Source organism: Cynocephalus volans, chromosome 17 (genome assembly GCF_027409185.1).
Source record: "Cynocephalus volans isolate mCynVol1 chromosome 17, mCynVol1.pri, whole genome shotgun sequence".
Classification (NCBI taxonomy): Eukaryota; Metazoa; Chordata; class Mammalia; order Dermoptera; family Cynocephalidae; genus Cynocephalus; species Cynocephalus volans.
Genome location: NC_084476.1, coordinates 7145754 through 7167972, shown reverse-complemented (window position 1 = coordinate 7167972; position 22219 = coordinate 7145754). Strand labels below are relative to the sequence as shown.

At 37.7% G+C, this 22219-nt stretch overlaps 1 protein-coding gene and 1 pseudogene across 1 annotated transcript in view; one reads left to right on the top strand and one right to left on the bottom strand.

Annotated features, from left to right (window-relative positions):
• The window catches only part of LOC134366094 (divergent paired-related homeobox-like), a 57176-nt pseudogene extending 49729 nt beyond the window's left edge, over positions 1 to 7447 (bottom strand).
• Positions 1 to 22219, top strand: part of ABL1 (ABL proto-oncogene 1, non-receptor tyrosine kinase) — a 145282-nt gene that overhangs the window by 74696 nt on the left and 48367 nt on the right. The gene's annotated exons all lie outside the window — the stretch shown is intronic.

Genomic DNA, 22219 nt, shown 5'->3' with positions numbered 1-22219 from the left:
CATGTTAGTCAGGTATTGCTGTGACAACCTTTATTCTTCTGAATTATTTCAAGATGGGTATGTAGGTAGGTGAGTAGATATGGCCCTGATAATTGTCTTGCACTTGTCTTTTATACAAAATAAGGCAACATCCTCTTGAATGCTTCTTTGATGAGATCATCTAGTCTTGTAGCTGTAAACTCCATCCATATGCTGATGACTCCCAAATTTGTGTATACAAGACTTATATATCCAATTATTTACTTAACAGGTGAGAATTGAACTCTTATCACTTTTGCTTCTGCACAAGATGGAATAACAGGACTCAGATTTATCCTCCCATTTGAAAGAATTATAAAACTGGAGAAAATATGTGAAACAGTGACTCTCAAGTTAGTGGATCTAAGGTAATGAAGGACAGTGAGAACTGGGAAATGAATGAGGTGAGCCCCATAATTGCTGTGAAAAGTTTCCAGGTTGTGATGCAGGGAGAAGGAACACTGGCAGGACACAGCAATCTTTCTGAGTTGAAGAGACAAAGTTGAGAATCCAGGGAAGCAAAGGCAGCTAGAGTTGACAAGGCAAAGTAAGAAAGAGGAGAGAGATGCACAGAGAAAGAGAACCCTGGAGATCTGCAGAGATCCATCTTGAGCATTCAGTTGAATATTGATCAGTGCTAGCATTTCATGGAACTCCTGCTGTCCAGAGGAGGAGCCACCCAGAAGGATTAGAGGGAACAGTCTTCAGAGCTCACACAGGGCCAGAAATAGTTCCTGTTCCCAATAACAGAGTAGAAAACTTCATGACTCATGGGGTATTGATTAGAGTACTAAGAAGGGTTGTATTAGTTTCTTCAGAAAAATATAATCAGAATCAACAGGGCGTGTGTGTGTGTGTGTGTGTGTGTGTGTGTACACAGATTCATTGTAAGGAATTGTCTCGTGAGTATGGGTCTGACAAGTCCCAAAATCTGCAGGATGAGTCAATAGAACAGAGACCCAGGAGAGCCAGTGGTTTAGTTGTAGTCTTAGTGTTGGCAGGCTCAAGACCCAGGCAGAGCTGATGTTTCAGTTTGAGTCTGAAGGCAGGAAAAAGCTGATGTCCCAGTTCAAAGGCAGTCAGGCAGAAAAAATTCTCTCTTACTCCAAAAAAGTCAGACTTTTTGTTCTATTCAGGCCTTCAACTGATTGACTAGGGCCCACCTATATTAGGGACAATCTGCTTTACTCTATTAATTTAAATGTTAATCTCATCCACAAATAACCATCACAGAAACACCCAGAATAATATTTGACCAAATATCTGAGTAACCCATGGCCCAGTCAAGTTGACACATAAAATTAATCATCACCAGAGTTTTTCCTCAGTAGTGGAGAAAAATTAATCCTAGAATAAATGCTATTCTGGTCCTGCCTAACAAAGTTTAAGAGCAAGACCCAAAAGGATCAAACTGTTTCTATATTGCATCTCAGAACAAAAGCTGAAGAATATTCTTAGGAATTAAAAAATGCCTAGGACTCAGTGTAGTAAAACTCACAACGTTTGCCACTCAATACAAAATTATTAGATATGAGAAGAATCAGTAAAATACAGCCAATAACTGACCAGAAATTACATAGAGGATAGAAGTGGTAAATTATGTTCATTAAAATAGTTATTATCATTGTATTCCATATGTTCAAGAAGCTAGCGTAAAGACTGACTATCTTAAGTAGAGACATGGAAAATGAACTTTTAGAGATGAAAAATACACTATATGAGACCGATGTCAGAATAAGCATTGCAGAAGTAAAGATTAGTGATTTTGAAGACTTAACAGTAGAAATGATCCAAAATGAAACAAAGAGAAAAAAACCTGAGCAAAATAAATGAACACAGCACCAGTGAAGTGTGGGGCAACCTCCAGTGGACAAATATATGTGTAAATGGAATCCCTGAAGGGTGGGAAGTGTGAGGGACTGAAAAAATAGTAGAGGAAAAAATGGCTGAGAAATGGAGAAAAAATACATTATGTATCTCAGAACTAAGATAAGGATGACAGCAGATTTCTTGTTGGAAAAAGTGTAAGCCAGGCAAAAGAGGAGCAGCATCTTTTAAAGTAGTGAAGGAAAGTAACTGTCTACCTAGGATTCTTTTCTTGCTGAAAATACCTTTCAAAAATGAAAACGGGGCTGCCCAGTTAGCTCAGCTGGTTGGAGCATGGTGCTGATAACGCCAAGTACGCAGGGTTTGATCCCTGTGCTGTCCAGCTGCCAAAAATAAAAGTAAAAAATGAAGACAATGTCTTTTTCAGACATTAAAAAAAAAAGGAAAGAATCCATTACTAGCAGACCTAAAGTATAAGAACTATTAAAGGATATCCTTAAAGCAGAAGGAAAATGATACCTGGTGGGAAACTGGAGCTATGAAATGAAATGAAGACACTGAAAAGGGTAACTACATGGGTAAACATATATTTTCTTCTTATATAAATCTCTCTTTAAAAGATAGGTCTTGACAGCATAACACGTGGTGTTTATAACTTTTGTAGAAGTAATGTCAGGTGGGACAAATTTGAAACAAGTAGCAAGATATAAGTTAAAATTTATATCAATAATTATATTAAATCCCTATTAAAAGCAGAAATTATGATTGGATAAAAAAGCAAGACCCACTTATATTTATTTATATGCTGTCTAAATTGATCCACTTTTAATATAACGATACAAATAGGTTAAAAGCAAAAAGGATGTATGATCAATAAAATAAAAAAATTTAAAAAGCAAAAGGGGGGAAAAAGACATTATGTTAACATTAATCAAAAGGAAAATTTTAGTGGCATATTGGACAAAGTTTATTTTAAAACAAAACATATTACCAAGGATGAAGAGAGTCATTTCATCATGATAAAGGGGTAAATCTATCAAGAAGACATAATCCTAAATGTTTATGCAACATTTATGCTTCTCATATATATATTATATATACTCTTTTTTTTTTTTTTTTTTTTTTTGCTTCATGTATTTTGAACAGAGATTCAAAATACATGAAGCAAAAACTAATAAACCCTTCAAGGAGTAGTAGACAAATCCACAATGATAGTTGAGATTTTAACAGTCCTCTCTCAATAATTAATAGAATGAGTAGACAAAAAAATCAATATGGGAACAACTTGACTTAATTGATGTTTATAGAACACTCTACCCCAAAACATCAGAATACACATTCAAGTGCATATGGAGCTGTTCCCAAGATAAACCGTTTTCTGGGTCATTAAAAAAGCCTCAGTAAGTGTAAGCTGATTCAGTTCATAGAAAGTATGATCTCTGATCACAAGGGAATTAAATGAGGAATCAGTAACAGAAAGGTATCTGGAAGATCTTTCAACTATTTTGAAAGTAAACAACATACTTTTAAATAAACTGCGGGGCAAAGAAAAAAATCAAAAGTGAAATTAGTAAATTAAATTAGTAAATTTGGAACTGAAAAATTGTGAGATGGAGCTAAAGGGAAATTTAGACACTAAATGCCTAAACAGTATTGGAAAACAAGAAAGGTCCCAAATCAATGACCTTGGGTTTCTACTTTAAGAAACTAGAAAAAATGAAGGCTAATGAAACTCCAGTTAAGCACAAGACCAGTGTGGAAATTAATGAAATAGAAAACAGAAAACCAAACTGATACCATGAAACCAAAAGCTGGTTGTTTGAGAAGAGCAATAAAATTGATAAACCTTTAGCCAGACTGATCAGGAAAAGAAAGAGAAGACAAAAACTGTTAATATCAAGAATGAAGGAGATGATATCACATAGATTCTATAGATATTAAAAGTGTAATAAGTGAATATTAATTAGTGATGTAGAAGAAATGGATTCCTTAAAAGACACAAATTACCAAAGTTCACTCAAGAAAAAATAGACAACCTGAATAACCACAGATCTATTAAAGAAATTGAATTCGTAGTTAAAACCTTTCTTACAGGGAAACTCCTCTGGGCCCAGATTGTTTCACTGGTGAATTCTACCAAAGATTTAAGGAAGAAATAATATTAATTCCATACAACTTTTCCAGAAAATAGAAAAGGAGGTGGTAAACACTTCCCAGCTCATTCCATAAAGTCAGTATTACTCATACTAAAACCAGAACAAGACATTACAGGAAAAGAAAACTACCGACTCTCATGATTCTTAACAAAATTTTATCAAATATAATGTAGCAAATCAACAAATCCTTATGATCATCTCAATAGATGCAGAAAAAGCATTTGGCAAAATCCAACATCTGTTTCTGATACGCAAATTAGGAGTGGAAGGTAATTTTCTCAGCCTGATGAAGGGCATCAATGAAAAACCTTCAGCCTGCATCGTACTTAATAATGAGAGACTGATCAAAGCAATGATGTTAGCTCTCACCATTTCTATACAACACTGTACTAGAGGTTCTACTGAGTCTAATAGGGCTAGACAAAGGAATAAGAGACATCAAGATTGAAAGTGGGGGAAGCAAGAGTAGTCTTTATGTTCAGATGACATGATTGCCTATGTAAAAAGTCTGATGGAATCTACAAAAAAGCTACTACAACTAATAAGTGAATTTAGCAAGTTGTAGGATATAAATTCATTATACAAAAAAGCAGTTGTATTTGTATATACTAGCAACAAATAACTGGAAATTGAAATGAAATAAAAGTACCATTTACAATAGCATAAGAAATAAGGATAGGGCTGGCTGGTTAGCTCATTTGGTTAGAACACAGCCTTATAACTCCAAGATCACGGATTCAGATCCTCATACCATCCAGACACCTTTTAAAAAAAGAAAGAAGGATAAATGTGACAATAGATGTGCAAGACCTTCATGATGAAGACTGTAAAATATTGTGGAGATAAATTAGAATACCTAAATTAATGGAGAAATTGTTAATGGATTGGATAATTCCAGATATCAGCTCTCTCCAAATTAACTTATAGAATCGACACAATTCCACTTAAAATCCCAGCAGGTTTTTAGGAGAAATGAATCAGCTGATTCTAAAATTCATGTGCAAATGCAAAGGACTTATGTAGTAGCTAAAGTAGCTTTGAACAACAATGTTGGAAGATTTACACTGTCTGACTTCAAATCTTACTACAAATTAAGATAATCAAGACAATGTGGTATGAGCTTCAACATAGACAAATACTTCAGTGGAACAGAATAGAGTCCAGAAATAGACCCCCATATCTTATACTCAATTGAATTTCAACAAAGGTGCAAAAGCAATTCAATGGAAAAAGGATAGTCTTTTAAACAAATGGAGCGTGAACATTGGATTTATATGTGTATTAGTCCGTTTCTGTTGCTTATAACAAAGTACACTGAACTGGGTGATTTATAAAGAAAATGAAATTTATTGCTTATAGTTTCTGAGGCTGAGAAATCCGAAGTCCATCTGGTGGTGGCAACAGTGACCCAGGGGTTTCACATTGCAAGATGGTGGAAGCAGAGAGAGAGAGCACGACAGATAGACTCTCCTTTTCAAGCCCTCAGAACCACACCCCGATCACCATTTTTAATCCTACAATCCAATGGTCCTACAATCCAATCACCTCTTCAAGGCTCCGCCTTTCAATTACCATGATAGGATCTCCCACCCTCTTAACAGTCACAGTGGGAGCTAAATTTCTAATACATAAAATTTGAGGGACACAATTCAAGCTTCAGGGAGTTTTGGGGGGACATAATTCAATCCACTACAATATGCAAAATGATGGCGATCAATATCTTGCACAATAGACAAAATTTAATGTAAAATGAGTCGTAGACCTTAAATAAAATAAAAACCAATAAAATTTTTAGAAGAAAATCTTTGTGACCTTGGGTTCGGTGCAACTTTCTAAGACATAATACCAAAAGCACAATCCTTCAAATAAAAAATTGATAAATTGGACTTCATCAAAATTTAAAACTTCTGCTTTTCCAAAGACACTCTAAAGAAAATGAAGAGACAGGTCACAGACTGGGAGAAAATATTTGCAAAATGCCTGTACGGTAAAGGACTAGAATCCAGAACATATATATATTTTTAAAACTTTCAACTTAATAAAAAAACTCAATTTTTAAAAATTGACTAAAATATTTGGAAAGATACTTTTCCAGAGAAGAGATATGACTAGCAAATAAGCACGTGAAAAGATGCTCAACATCATTGGTCATTAAGGAAGTACAAATTAAATCTACAATGAGATGCCAGTTCATACCTGTGTCAATGTTTGAAGTGAAAAAACTGGCCATATCAAGTGTTGGTAAGGGTGGCGCACACTGCTGGTGGGAATGTAAAACGATACAACCACTATGGTGGGTTATTAAAAAGTTAAACATACACTTACTGTATGACCCAGTCATTTTCCCAGGTGTGCAGCAAAGAAGGAAAGCATGTTTGTGTCTACACAAAGATTTGTACATGAGTGTTTGTAGCAGCTTTATTTGTAATTGCCAAAATCTGGAAAGAATCTAAATGAGTGGATGAACAAATTGTCATGTATCTATACAGTGGAATACCATTCAGCAATAAAAAGCAATAAACATGCAACGATATGGATGAATCTCACAATAATTATGCTGAGTAAAAGTAGCCAGACAGTAAAAGAGTGCATATTGTATAATTGCATTTATATCAAATTAGCAAATGCAAACTAATCTATAGTGGCAGTAAGCAGCTCAGTGGTTGCCTGGGGATGAAAGAGAAGGCGGGGAGGGAGGAATTACTAAAGGGTACAAAGAAATTTTTGGAGATAATAGATAACGTTCATTATGTTGATTATAGTGATAGTTTCACAGGTGTATACACATGTCGAAACTCACTAGCTTGTACAACATAAACATGTGCAGTCAGTTATATCAGTAAAGCTGTTTTAAAAAATTGAACTCCTCATCTTGTCCTCAAATCTGACAGACTCGTCTCTTCTCCATTTCAGTTAGTGGTAACTTCATCTTTGTATTTGCCTAGTCTAGTGACCTCGAATCTTCCGTGACCCCTGTTTTTCTCTCAAACCCCACACCAATCTCTCAGGTAACCATGACTTTACAGTGTATTCATATTGCACCCATTTTTCACTCCCTCTGCTTGTCCAGGCCACCATCATCTCTCTTAGATGGTTTCATTAGCCTCTTGATGAGCGTCCCTGCTTCTGCTGGAGTTCCCTCTTAGTCTCCTCTCCCTGCAGCAGCCAGAGTAATCTTCTAAGTGTCGTCATAATCCTGTCTCACCTGTGCCCCAAACCTTCCAGTGCCTTCCCAGCTCCTTCTGAATAAGGGTCAAAGACCTGTGCAGTCCAACACAATCCTCTCCCCCTGCAACCTCTCACTTTCCTCCATCTACTCTTGCTCTTGCTGACTCCATCCCGTCCACACTCGCCTCTTTGCTCTTCTCGAATCTTCCCCCTTCATCCTCCTTGTCCCAGAGTCTTTGCACTTGCTGTTCGCACTGCCAGGAGAGCACTTCCCCCATAGTTCACGCTACCTCCTTTGGGTCTTTGCTTAATTGTCATCTTCAGTGATGGCTTTCTGATCACCTTATTTAAAATCGTGATCCCCACTCTCCAACCCCATCATCCCATACCTCTTACCTGCTTTTTCTCATTAGTAGTTTTTATTTTCTTATATATTCTATAATTTACTGGTTCATGTTGTTAATAGTCTTTCTTCTCCCCACTAGAATGTGAGCTCTGGGAGGGAAGAGATTGTTTTCCTGTATTTTACCTGTATGATCCTAGAGCCTGGGACAGTACCTAGCTCTTAGTAGCTACTCAATAAGTACGTGTGGAATATTTCATGTTTATTTCTTAATGATGCTTTCATTGTTTTGTTCTCAAACAAAACTTTCCCTCTGAAGTGATGTATTCTCCGTTTGTCCCATAGTTTGGAGCCCAGGAGTGTTTAAACACATGGGCATACATGAGAGGAGGGAGAGGTGATTGTGAAAGCAGAATTAGGAAAGGAGAGTGGCAGAGATGTTCTCAGGCTGATCTCTTTTAGAAAGGATTATGTATGAAATTGAGGATCTGAAAGTTGTTTGCTTTATTAAAAAAATACCTGCATACTTCTAAGAAAGCTTCATGTGCCTCCCTCCAGTCCTAAATGTACCCCACTTTGCAGGCTGAAAGCAGAGTTTAACTTAATGATGGTCACTTTTGCTGTTTAAAGCATGCTGTAGTGAATAATTTTTTGTGTGTGCAGGTTAGATTGTAGAGTAAATCCTCAAAGGTAGAAATTGCTGGGTCAAAGGGAAAATGTATTTTCAATCTTGATAGGTACTGAATATTGCCAAATTTCTTTATGGGGCTTCTTGAGAACAGAAGATCAGAAATACAAACACTAAGCAGGGTCAGCAGCTAGCGTTCCTTTAGTTATGCAGGGCAAAGTTAAAGACAATTTTGTCACCTTAAGTAGTGGAAAAGAACACCAAGGTCAAGGATTCAGATCCCCGTACTGGCCAGCCCCCCCCCACACACACACGCGCGCGCGTGTGGAAAGCTGAGGAATTAATGAAAGGGTGCTTTTAGTCCGTAGGAGAGCCTGCACAAGCCCAGTGACGCCCCACCCCCTCATCTGTAGGCAGCTTACTGCCAGGAAGATGAACACCCAGGCTCTGGACACTGTTTTTCATGAGGTTTTCTGGCTTGCTTGCTCTGGAAGTGATGAGAGATGAATCATGATTCTTGATTGCAGCCAGCCAGGGCTGATTGTCCCTTTTCTTCATGTGCTTCTCCAGAGACCTGCCCCTCTTACTTCTTGTGGCCCAAAGGCTCCCACATCCCCTTGTGAAGTGTTGGTTGTAGATACAGACTCGATAAGGGGAATCCAGCCTTTGGGTACAGTGCTAGAATTTGAGGTTAGCAAATTTACTCTTTCTAATCAAGAAAATGTCAGTGGTCATTTTAAAAAGCCCTTGACAGGAACAAATGGAAGAAAATATACCTTAGACCTTGAATCAGGTCACAGACTGATAGCCAGCCTCCTTTTGCAGATGAGCAAGACCCAGAGTGGGCAAATGTCTCACTCAGTGCAACAGAACCTGCTGGAGTCCAGGGCCCTGCTCTCCTGCAAGGCTTGTCTCTCTTACCCACCGCTGCCTCTCCTCCACAGCCACCAGTGCTCTCCTGGCCAGGTGGAGGGAGGCTTTCATTAGAGAATTACTCCTGCAGCATGGATTTCTACCGCCTTCAGTAACAGCACATAGAGCTACTTGTCAGTACTGTTCATACTTCTCGTCTGTATCCCATGTTGGGTCTTGTAGGGAAGAAGGTATCAGAAAGAAACCAGGTGGGCATAACCCACAAGCACTCCTTTAGGACCATTAATATAATTCCTGCTAGCCAAGTCACTCAAAGCCTAGTAGTGGAGTCCCCTCTCACAATCCTAAGAGGTGCCATCCACAGGGAAACACCAAGCTTGGGCCCTAGTGGTGGATTTCCTTGAGGAAAGGGGCTTTAAGGAAGGAAAATAAAGTTATTGGGGCCTGGCTGGTTAGCTTGGTTGGTTAGAACACAGCCTTATAACCCCAAGGTTGTAGGCTCAGATCCCTGTACTAGCCAACCACAAAAAAAAGTAATGGTGGTGTTGTTTTCTCCAGTTTTTTTTTTTATTGTGATGAAATACATATATAAAATTTACTATCTTCCATGTTAGAGCATGTGTCAAAGTTTTCTTCCTTTTAAGGCTGACTAATAAAGAGGTACTTCTGTCATTTTGCTATTTGTTTGCTGTATATCTTTTAGCTTTTCATCCCTCATTTCCTGCATTACTGTCTTCTTTTGTGTTTAGTTGATTTTTTGTACTGAAACATTTTATTTATTTTTATTTATTTATTTATTTATTTATTTTGTCTTTTTTGTGATCGGCTGCACCACGCTCAGCCAGTGAGCGCTCCAGCCATCCCTATGTAGGATCCGAACCCACGGCAGGAGTGCCGCTGCCAGCGCCGCACTCTCCCGAGTGCGCCACAGGGTCGGCCCTGTACTGAAACATTTTAAATTTCTTCCTCATTTTCTTTTGTATATATCTATAGCTGTTTTCTTTGTGGTTACCATGAGGATTACATTTAACATTCCAATGTTTTAACACTCTAATTTGGATCAATACTTGCTTAACTTCAATAATGTACAAAAACTCTGTTCCTTTACATTTCCTTCCTCACTCCTTTTAATTGTCAGTGTCACAATTACATCTTTATACGTTGTGTGTCCAAAAGCATAAACTAATAATTTTTAAAAAATCATTTGTCTCTTAAGTTATGTAGAAAACAAAATGTGGAGTTAGAGACTGTTAACAATAATGCTAGCTTTTATAATCACCCATATATTTACTTTTAAAGAGATTATTGTTTCTTTATATGGCTTTGAATTACTGTTTAGTGTCCTTTCATTTCAAGCTGTAAGACTCCCTTTAATGTTTCCGGCAGGACAGGTCTAGTTATAATGAACTCCCTTAGCTTTGGCTTATCTGGGAACATTTGTAATTTCTCCCTCATTTTTGAGGGACAGTTTTGCCAGATATAGGATTCTTGATTGAGATTTTTTTCTTTTAGCACTTTGAATATTTCAGCCCACTGCCTTCTGTTCTCCAAAGTTTCTGATGAGAAGTCTGCTGATAATCTTATTGAGGATCTGTTATATATGATGAGTTGCTTTTCTCTTGCTGCTTTCAAATTCTTTTTATCTTTGGCTTCTGACAGTTTAATTAGAATGTGTCTCAGTGTGTGTCTCTGTGTTCATAATACTTGAGAGTCACTAAGCTTTTTGGATGTTTCTATTTCTTTCTTCTAATTTGAGGAGTTTTTGACTATTATTTCTTGAAATATTTCCTTTTTCTCTCTCTCCACTTTCTGGAACTTCCTTAATAAATGTATTGGAGCACTTGATGGTGTCTCACAGATCCCTTAGGCTCTCTGTTCACTTTTCTTCAAAAAAAAATTTTTTTTTTGGCAACTGGCTACTATGGGAATCCAAACCCTTGACCTTGGTGTTACAACACTATGCTCTAATGAAATGCATTAACCAATCTGTTTTTTTAATATTTTATTTTATTTTTTGATTGTTCTGTTTGGTGGCTGGCCAGTGCAAAATCTTTTTTTTTTTTTTTTCCTATTCCTCAGACTCAATAATTTCCATTGTCCTACCTTCAAGTTCACTGTTTCCTTCTTCTGCTAATTCAAATCTGCTTTTGAATCCCTCTAGTGAATTTTTCATTCAGTTATTGTACTTTTCAACTTTTTTCTGTCTCTTGATATTTCATTTTGTTCATACATTTTTTTTTTCTTTCTCTACATCTTCCTTTAGTTCTTTAAGCATCTTCAAGAAGTTTTTTTTTCTTTTTTTTCTTTTTTCGTGACCGGCACTCAGCCAGTGAGTGCACCGGCCATTCCTATATAGGATCCGAACCCGCGGCCGCTGGGAGCGTTGCCGCGCTCCCAGCGCAGCACCCTCCCGAGTGCGCCACAGGCTTGGCCCTTCAAGAAGTTTTAAAGTGTTTTTCTAGTAGGTCTGCCATCAGGTCTTTTTTAGGGACAGAGTTTGTTTGAATGGGTCATCTTTTTGTTTCTTTTTTATGCCTTGTGATTTTGTTGCTGAAAACTGAACATTTGAATCTAATAATGTGGTAACTCTGGAAATCAGATTCTTCCCCTTCCCTAATGTTTGCTGTTTTGTTTGTTTGTTTTTTATTGTTTAGTCTGTATCTGTGCCAAGTATAAGCCTGAGGTGTGAACTTTAGGTCTTCTCAGGTCTTTTCCAACCCTGCACCTTTCCCTGGGCATGGGCGGTAACTTTCTAATTTTTCTTGCATGTGTGATTTCTTTTGAATGTTCTAGTCTTTAATGTCTGGCTCCCAAAAGAGAAAAAGAGAAAAATGACAGGGGTGGGAGGGAATGGGTGTTAGCCCTTTAAATCCCTTGGAAGTTACTTCAGCCACAGGGGAAGGGGCTTGCAACAGTGGGAGGAGGTGCAGTAACAATAGCCACCCTCTTTGTCTGTATCCCTGTAATCAGATGCAGCAATCAGAGCACAGAACCACAGTATTTGGAGGACATGATCCTTTCTGCCCACACTGGCTTCTGCAAGCAACTTGCAAGCTGCTCTTGTAACATGTGCACAGCTGCCTGCCATAGGGCTGGAGATGGGGGATGGGTAGCTGCTACTGTGCTAAGAATTGTAATTGACTGAAATTAACCACAATTTACTGTCCAAGCCTCCCCCTGGAAGTGGCAAGCTTTCAGTAGACTTCAGAGTTCCAAAATAGTTACATCAGACAGATTCTGTTAGTGCAGTTGTTGTCTAGGTGGGAGACAGATTCCTGGTGTTTGTGCTCCTCTGTCTTCCCAGAATCCTTTACCCAGGAAAACAGTGTTTGTATTGAGGTATAATTAACATAAAGTAAAATTTACTCATTTTTAGTGTATAATTCTGAGTTTTGACAATGCATACAGTTATGTAACTACCACCACACTTGAGATATAGAACCGCTCCATGCCCCCCACATTTCCCTCATTCCTTTTGTTGTTAACCCATCCTCTCAGCCTGAAAACTACTGCTGTTTCCTGTCCTTAGAATTTTGCCTGTTGTAGAATATCACATAAATAGAATTATAAAGTATATAACCTTTTGAGTCATAATGCATGTAAGATTCATCCATGTTGTTGCATGTAATCAGTGGTTCATTCCTTTTTATTGCTGAGTATTGTCCCATTGTATTGATCTACCCCATTGTATTTATCCATTCATCGATTGAAAGATATTTGAGTTGTTTCCAGTTTTTTGTAATTATGAATAGTTACTGTAAGCATTCACATACAGGTTTCTGTATGTGAAAGACTCCCGCAGTGGGTAGTCAGTCAGTTCAGGGAGACCCTCCCAAGGAACAGCGAGACCACGGCTTCGGATGCAAAAACAAGAGGTTTATTGAACACACAGGTACCCGGGCGACTCAGTCTTTCGAAAGACTGGCGCGCCGAGTAGAGCTCCTGGGTCCTTTTTATAGCAAAAAGCGCGGGTACAGAAGCGAGAAGCAAGGTAATTGGTTAGTTTAAATCAAGCCAGGGGTGAACTTCGGTCAAGTGGGAGTCCTTGAAACAGCTGAGGGGCACTCTTGAAACTTTAACTGACTTGTCTATTTCTGGGAACTATCCGCCCTTTGCCTCGGGCCGGGGCCCAGGTGCATAACCACAGATATCCTGTTTGACTCTGTTCCCCTTGTTTCTTAACTTGACTTTTTGGCTGTATTTTCCCTATACCCTTGTAAAAAGCACTTCCTTCATATGGACATAAATTTTCATTTCTTTTGGGTAAATAATTAGGAGTGGAATTGCTAGGTCATATGGTAAGTGTATGCTTAATTAACTTGTGAGAAGCTGCTACCCTTTTACAAAGTGAGTACTGTTTTGCATTCCTACCAGTAGTTCAGACCAATTTGTGTTCTCACCAATTACTCCACAGTCTTTCCGGCACCTGGCATTTTTTCCTGTTCTGTGACTTGTCTTTTCATTCTCTTAACAGTGTCTTTAGCAGATGTCGAGCTCTTTTACCTGCCTGTAATCCTGCCCACGACACCAATTGTCGAGCTAGGACTAGGTCTGGCGCTTGCAGACCCTGTGAGCCCATTGTCCAGACTGGGTCACAAACCCTTCACACGCCAGGCTGGGTCCCCAGCCCCTCACATGCCAGGCTGGGTCACCAGACCCCTCACACACCAGGCTGGGTCACCAGACCCCTCACGTGCAGGTCTACAATCTAGGTAACCGGCCAAAAGATCCTTGGAGCCATAAGTCGGACAGCATGGCTGTGCGTGGCCAATGCCCAAGGCTGCACTGTGCAGGTGCACTAACTCCACCCACACACAACTTATTTACAAAGAGTGTGCTGAACCACACTCAACCAGCCTTGAGGCAAGGGGGCTTGATTAAATTATCCTATTTTCCTAACAGCAGAACAGAAGTTTTAAAATTTTAATGAAGTCCAGTTTATCAATTATATTTCTTTTTTTTTTTTTCTTTAAGATGACTGGTAAGGGGATCTTAACCTTTGACTTGGTGTTGTCAGCACCACACTGTCCCAAGGGAGCCAAGGGCCGGCCCTCAATTATATTTCTTAAAGTTCATGTTCTTGGTATTATACCTAAGAAATCTTTGCCTAACCCAAGATCATAAAGATTTTCCTCTGTTTTTTTTTTTTCTAGAAGTTTTAAAATTTTTTATCTAACTTTTAGGTGTATAATCCATTTTGCACTACATTTTGTGTGTGGTGCAAAGTATTGATCAAGAGTTGCCATTTTGTATATTGATGCCCAATATTCCAGTGCCATTTGTTCAAAAGACTATCCTTTTTCTGTTGGATTGCCTTTGCGCCGTTGTTGGAAAAGCAATTCAGTACCTATGTATAGTCACTTCTGTGGGTTTAATTGATTTCTAAATTCTGAAAAGAAAGTAGTAAGAAGAAAGAATCTTCCACTGTTTCTGCATTACCGTACACTTCCCCAAGAAGTCTTTCCTGACATCTGTAGGCAGAATTAGCCACTTATTCTGGACTCCTGCAGCTATAGTGCATATATTTATTATCGATTTTTTTCTCACCTTTTAATTCCTTCAGTGTATGCCTCTCCCTCTCCCCCACACTCTCCCTCAAGACTGGGCATCTCTGGAGACCAGGAAGTATGTTTCCTTCCTTTTTACCAGCTTCGCCACAGCTGGCTCTATAACATTTGTTGAATGAATGGACCATTCTCAAATCTCTGATGAAACGTCAAGAATTTTCTGAGAGGTATGCCTGTCAAATAAGACCAAGAAATGAAGAAAAAGACGCAGTTCTCTGCTATCTTCTGTTTCTGATTCTACTTCAGGATGACTTCTGTTTTTCCTGGTATTGGCATGTTATACTGGGCATATTTTTTCATTGGTGGAATCTCAGCTTCAGACAACATCTGGCGCCCTAGGCCCTGTCTTTTGTGACTCCTTCTTGTTGGGCTTCAGTCACTGCAGCTTTACTGGGGATGAGTCATTTCTCCCTACTTCTCATGGGTCATTTTGGAGATCAAATGAGAAAATGGAAGTGAAAAGTCTGGACAATATTGAGAATTATTGATTGATTGGCTTATGCATTTCCTTTGTTTATCACAAGCTCAAGACTCATGAAGTATTTATTGTTAATTAATCCCAGTATTTATTTAATTGCTGCTTCTTCTCAGCACTTTGGAAACATAAAGTGTACAACCTAGAAATTTTCCTACAGTACATCTTAACTATACTGAACATTTTGATCTCAACTAATTCACCATGGCATTTGGTTTCCGTGAGAGATTTAACAGTTGGGACTGCATTGTCCAGAAGATCTTGGTGGGCCATGGTGTATATTTGGGAACTCTCAAAAGCCCTTTGTGCCTCTGTGAAGGTTGCAGGTTGGAACACTGCAATTGCTTGTGAGACTACCCAAGTGCTTCCTATGAATGGGAGATATATTTCTGTGCATTTCAGTCTTCACTGTGCCAGGTTGCTGGCTTTCTCAGATGTCTTTATTTTTTAATCAACCTGAGCTCCATCTCCCCACTTGGGTCTTGATCATCTTATTTGTATATGTACAACTCTCCCTTCACACACACTCTTCAGCAGAAATCCTGTTTTGCTGATGTCGGAGCTGGGTGGAATAGTTTCATGTTGGCTCTTCAGGAACATGGCCATCATTAGAAGCATCTCTAAATAGGCTAAGAACCAGCAGCACATGTAGCATGGTCTTTTTATGCTCACAGTATGGAACCGAGCAGCCACATTGAGTGCACTTCTAATCCTTTGTCACGTCCTTTGTATGACATCCAATTAGAAAAAGAAGTCAAAATCATAGAACGCATTGCTTTTTTTCTCTTTTTCATTAGCAGTTTTACTGAGGTATAATTTATATGCCATAAAATTTACCATTTTAGTGTTCAATTCAATAATTTCTAGTAAATTTATAGTGTGCACCATAACCACAGTCCACTTTTAGAGCATTCCCATCATCCCAGAAAGATCCTTCCTGTCCCTTGGTAGTCAATCCCACTCCCAACCCAGCCCCAGCCAACCACTAATTAGCTTTTTTTTTTTTAATCAGAATTGATTATACATATTTTGGGGGTTCAACATTGAGATATCTTGATCAAGTCAATATTACTAGCATATATATTGTTACAAATCTAATTTGCTTTTTGTCTCTATAGATTTTGTCTTTTCTGGACATTTTATATCAATGGAGTTTTATACAATATGTGGTCTTTTATGACTGACTTCTTCCTCTTAGCATGTTTTTGAGGTTTATCTACATTGCAACACATATCAGTACTTCATTGCTTTTTATTGTTGAATATTATTTCATTGTTTGGACATACATTTTGTTTATTTATTCGCCAGTTGATGGACATTAGGATTGTTTCCAATGCTTGGTGATTATGATTAATGTTTCTATGAACATTCATGTACAAGTCTCTATGTGGATATATATGTGTTTTCATTTCTCTAGGATAGATTCCTAGGAGTAGAATTGTTGGGTCTTATGGTAAGTTTATGTTTAACTTCTTAAGAAACTGCCAAACTGTTTCCTACAGCGACTGTACTGTTTTACATTCCCAGCAGCAATGTGTGAGTGTTTCAGTTCTCCACATCCTTACCAACCCTTGGCTTTGTCTCTTTTTGATTAGGGCCTTTGGAGTGGGTGTGAAGTGGTATCTCGTGATTTTAGTTTCCATTTCTCAAATGACTAATGATGCTTAGAATCTTCTCATGTATTTCCATTTGTATTTCTTCTTTGGTGACATGTCAATCCAAACCTTTTGCCTATTTTTTAATTGGTTTGTGTGTTGTCTTATTATCGAGTGGTAAGAGTTCTCTGTATTATGGATACAAATTTTTAAAATCAAATATATGATAGCACACATAGATTTTTATCTTCCTCACACCAGCACCAGTTTATGGAAAGGAGAAGGGACTGTTAATAGTAACAATTAATATTTACTCTTTGAGTGTTTAGTAGGAACTGGACACCATGCTGTGTGTTTCATAGATATTATTTAGACCGCTTTCTCATTTTCTAAAGGTTGTGGGACTATTTCAAATGATTGCTCTCCAATTAACAGTTTTTAATAGAAGAAGAAAATAAACTGTTGATTTAGGGAATTCTTAGATTTATGTGAGTTAGAACTGGTCTTTTAATATTATTACCATAAGGACTAAGCGGCTGTTCTAAGAGACCCAAAATACCAGTAATTTAAATAAGCTAGATGTTTATTTCTCTGTCCTATAACAGGCTGGTATTATCAGTCCAGGATGGGTCTGATGGCTTCCCAGGTGAGACATCTTCTATCTTGGTACTCTTTAAGACACAGCTCTTACTTCGGAATCTAGAATGTCCACTCCAGCTATCACATTCCCTTGCAGGCAGTGGGACATGGAAAAGAGGAAAGGAAGTACGTTCCCATTCCTTTAAGAATCTGACCCAAAAGTTGCACACATTACTTCTGCTCACCTCCCATCGGGAAGAACTTAGTCACATGGTAATGCCTAGCTACAAGAGAGGCTGGAGAATGTAGTCTTTATTAATCTAAAATTTTGGGATTAAGGCCTCAAACTTAGGGGTTGAGGGCAAGAGAGGAGAACAGATATCAAGGGCCATTGTTGGGCTTGGGGTTTCCTGTAACAAGTCTGTGTGGGATTCCCATTCATTTTTCATCAAAGAAAGTCAAGTTGATATGCAATTGTTGGCCTAAAGTTTATTGAGGAGTTCATTTTACTATTGTTTTAGAATTGCACCAGTGTGTTCTTCATATGAAATAGCCATAAATATGAATTATTATTGCTTAGTATATTAGAGTTCTACAGAGAAACAGAACCAATAGGATATACATATCTTCTATGGAGAGATTTGCTATAAAGTAGTGGCTCACAAGATTGTGGAAGTTCCACAATCTGCTTTCTGCAAGCTGGAGACCCAGGAAAGCGGGTGGCACAGTTCGAAGGCCTGAGAGTCGAGGGCTAATGGTGTAGATTCCAGTCTGAGTATGAAGGCCTGAGAACCAGGAGTGCTGAGGGGAGGAGATCTGTGTCCCAGCTCAAGCAATTAGGCAGGAGAGCAAATCTAATCTTCCTTTCCCCTGCCTTTTTGTTCTGTTTAGGCCCTCAATGAAATGAATGATGCACATCTGGGAGGGCCATCTGTTTCGGCAGTCCACCAATTCAAATGCGGATCTCTTCTAGAAACTCCCTCACAGACACACCTAGAAATTATATTTAATCCGATATTTGGGCATCCTGTGGCCCAGGCAAGTTGACACATAAAATAATTCATCACACTTGGGGAATGTGAAAATGATTTAGGTATTAAATCCAATTTTAGAGTTGCTATATTGAATATAGATCTTATATACCAGCTGGTAGGAAGGGTGGCAAGTAAGAGGACAGCTTTTGCTGGGTTGACTTTGGAGACTAAACTGTTTGTAGTTTTCTTTTCAAGTGTCTGCATGACCACTGACCTAGCTCTTCCCTCCTGCCATTGTCACAGTGCCACTTATGAGCAGTTTCCCCGAGGTTAACCGTAGCCATTCTTTTCCAGTTAATATCTAGTTCTGTATTATATGCCAGATCTGTCACTTTAAGGAAGAAAAAGATGCCATTGCTTCTCTAAAGACAACAGTAATTTCTAACAAGTGTAGGGAAGAAATCTTCTGGTTCCATTTGTCCTTCGTGTGTGTTTAAAACCTTGACAACAAAACTGAATGTTTTGAAGAAACAAACATTAACTCTCCTTTAGCATTTCATTTCTAAGGTTTCAAGCCTTGGTAACAATTACCAAGAGCTTTGCTTTCCGAGGGTATAGCTCTAGGCTGCCGAGAGGATCTTAATACCAAGGGAGCCTGTACTTTTACAGCCCATTTCAACTGCCCTGGAGATAACTTGGATAAACATAGGCTCCTCCACGTACCTCCTAATCCCTGCTGGGTTTTACACTGTGGGGAGGTTTAGACAATTTGTTTTCTTTCCCTTCTAGCCCTTCTCTCTACACTCCTCTACAGCTGCCTTCTTCCCCCACCCCCAGACGTAATGTGATCTCCTAGGCCTGGTCTGCTGCTTTCGCAGATTCTTTTAGTCTTAGAGAAAGAGAGGGAAAAAAATTAACCATTGGTTTACCAGTTCAAAGTTAACAAAACTTTAAAATCCAAACACAGTGCTGGTGTTTGAAAATAAAGGAATATTGCTTGTTAAAAATCAGTGCTTGAGCTTTTCTTTTATCAATTGTTTCTTCTTAGTGTGCTTTAGTTTATTACTCAGACAAACCTTTAGGATTGTCTATGAAACTTTTAGGATTTTTGCAACATTTCTATTTTTGATTGCAACAAAATCGTAATGCTGCTATTTTTGATTTATATGTTTTGTAGATATCTTAATCTTTATTCAATATTCAGATTAAAAGTAAACAAGCAAGACTTTCAGTGATTTAAAATAAAATTCTCTGGCATTTATTTCAAAAGCTAACCAAAGTAAAGGGACAAAGACATTTCATGAAAACATGCAAACCCTCTTTAAGTTGAATTCAAGCACTTAGAGTTTAATAAGAATATCTCAAACTATTTTTCTTTAATAATATTCCAGTTTATACTTAAACTTTAAGGTACAGTGTTGTAACTGGATTTAAGAATTCAGGGTTTGGTTGTTTGTTTCTTCACCACCAGCAAAATTAAGATTTAAGACCTGTAGTTCGCAACAAATTTTAAACAGTTTTTCAGCCTGGTGTCCTAAAACTTGCCTGTCAACTCTGAATTATAGGTACCTACTGGGTGTCATGTAATAGGAAAAAAAATCTAACAATGGAGTTTGGACATCTGAGTTCTTTTCCTGGGTCTGCCACTAACTTGCTGTGTGACCTAGTTTAAGTTATTTAACTTGTCTGTGCCACAGTTGTCTCATCTGTCAAATGGGCAAAATAGATTCTTATTTTAAGTGATTAAAAGGTGAAAGACCTGTATTTATCGCCATTCTCTTCCCAATTCCCACTGAATGACAGTAAAAAGATTTTTTTAAAGTACATATGCATGAGGACAAAAGGAATTCCAAAGGAGAAAGGAGTGTATGAGAAAGGTTGGCACATTTTTGAAAAATGGAAGGCAGTCAAAAGAGTAGTGGCAGACTTAATGAAACTGAGGATGCTGTGGGCAAGAGAGGATTTTTTTAAAAGTCTGCATACTGAATATTGAGATTCTCCACCCTCTTCTAGTATCTACTAGCCAGGGCCCTAACAGAGAAAAGATGAAATATTCTTTTATGGAAAAAAAAAAATGAAATGAGCTAGAGAAAAGCCCCACAGATACCAACATTTGGGCAGTCTTTTGGAAAAAAAAAAAAAAAGCAAGCCCACCAGTCATTTTGCCCCTTCCATGCCTATAGAACTTCCAGTCATATTGTTAGTTCCTCACTCGTATATAATGAATGAACAATCAAATTTCCCTAGATATAAGAGAAAAGTCCCTAACATTAAAGATTAAATGGTAAAACAAATTGACAGAAAACAGGAACTTGGTAGAAATGAAGACAGTGCAGGAAACAGAAGAAGAGTTCAAAAGAACTCTTTGCTATCCTCAGAGAGAAAAATACTGCAAACATCAAACAACAGAAAATGCTGTTAAAAGCGATCAGAACAAGAATGAGTTGTTTAATATTGAAAACATTATAACCAAAATTTAACATTCAACAGAAGACTTGGAAAATAGTCTATCTCAATGCAGAACATAAAGACAAAGACATGGACAATAAGAGAGAACAGATAAGAAAATTAGAAGCTCAATCCTAGAGCTTCAATATCTATCTGGTAGGAATTCAAGAAAGAGAGAACTTAAAAAAAAATGGCAGAGAATTTAGGAAAAACAATATATGAAATATACATAGAATATAAGAAAAACTTTCAGTGCTTACTGAACTTTTTTACATGAACTTTTTGAAGCACTTTTGAACTTTTAGTATACTTGGCGTTCTGAAATTTCACAATGATATGGCTTGGTGTTGGTCTTTTTCATATATAAGTGTACTTCAAAAAGTTCATGGACAGATTTATATTATCTTTTAATGCTATTTTTCCATGAACTTTTTGATGTGCCCTTGTATAAAAGATCCTAAAAGCTTCTAAAGAAAAAGGATCAAGAATTAGAATGGGGTTGCATTTCTAAACAGCACTACTGGAAACTAGAAAATGATGGAGATGCCTTCAAAATTCAGTTGAGAAAATTATTTCCAACCTAGAATTCTATACCCAGCCAAACCGTTAAGGTAGAAGAAATGTAACTTTTAGGCATGCACCTTTTCCCCTAGGGAAACTACTGCATGATGAATTCCAGCAAAATGAGGAAGTAAGTCAATAAATAGAAATGAGAACATTTGAAGTGTTTTAGTGTTTGGAAAAAATATCACTAGGTGTTTGTCAGATCTTTGACGTATTTAGGGGAAAAATAGTAATATCCTTACTTGGTAGAGCATGGTACTAATAAAACCAAGGTCAAGGGTTTGGATCCCTGTACTAGCCAGCCACCAAAAAAAAAAAAAAAAAAAAAATAGAGAAAGAAAAGAAAATAGCAATAGGTACATTGAAGACTAGTCAAATGAAAAAATTAAGGCAATTAATAAATAGCTCCAGGATAAACAAAGTTGTATAATAAAAGAAACATTCACATTATATTACTGGCTGAGCAGTGAACAGTTTTTTACATCGTCATAGTAATGTAAGCACTGACTATTGATTTAGCCAAAAATTGTGATTTAACTGTTTTGGGAGGTTGGGGATGTTGATAACATAATACTACTGTAATAAGTTAACAGATAATGTGCAAAGCTAATGAATCCAGAAGCAGCAAGACGGGCATATTAGAAATCTTCAGGAGGCTGCTTGTGGGGAAGCAGACAGGAGAATGGGACTGCTGTTTTTTATTACAAGACCATTTTTAGTCTTTTATTATAGTACTGGTTGATTTTTCGCCATGTGTGTATATTACTTTGATTAAAATAAAAATTAATAAAAAATAAAATGGGCAAACTAATATTACTTTTCTCCTGGGAAAAACTTATTGTTTAATAGCTATGTTTAGACTTGTTAATTGTAAAAATACAGTAAAGTCTTACTATAATGAGGTTTTCTGGAAAGTAGATTTATCTAAGGTAGTTCAGATTTGGTCTCCAACTGCAAGTATTGTAGCCTTGGAAGTACCAATGGGACTATCAGAAGATCAGTGT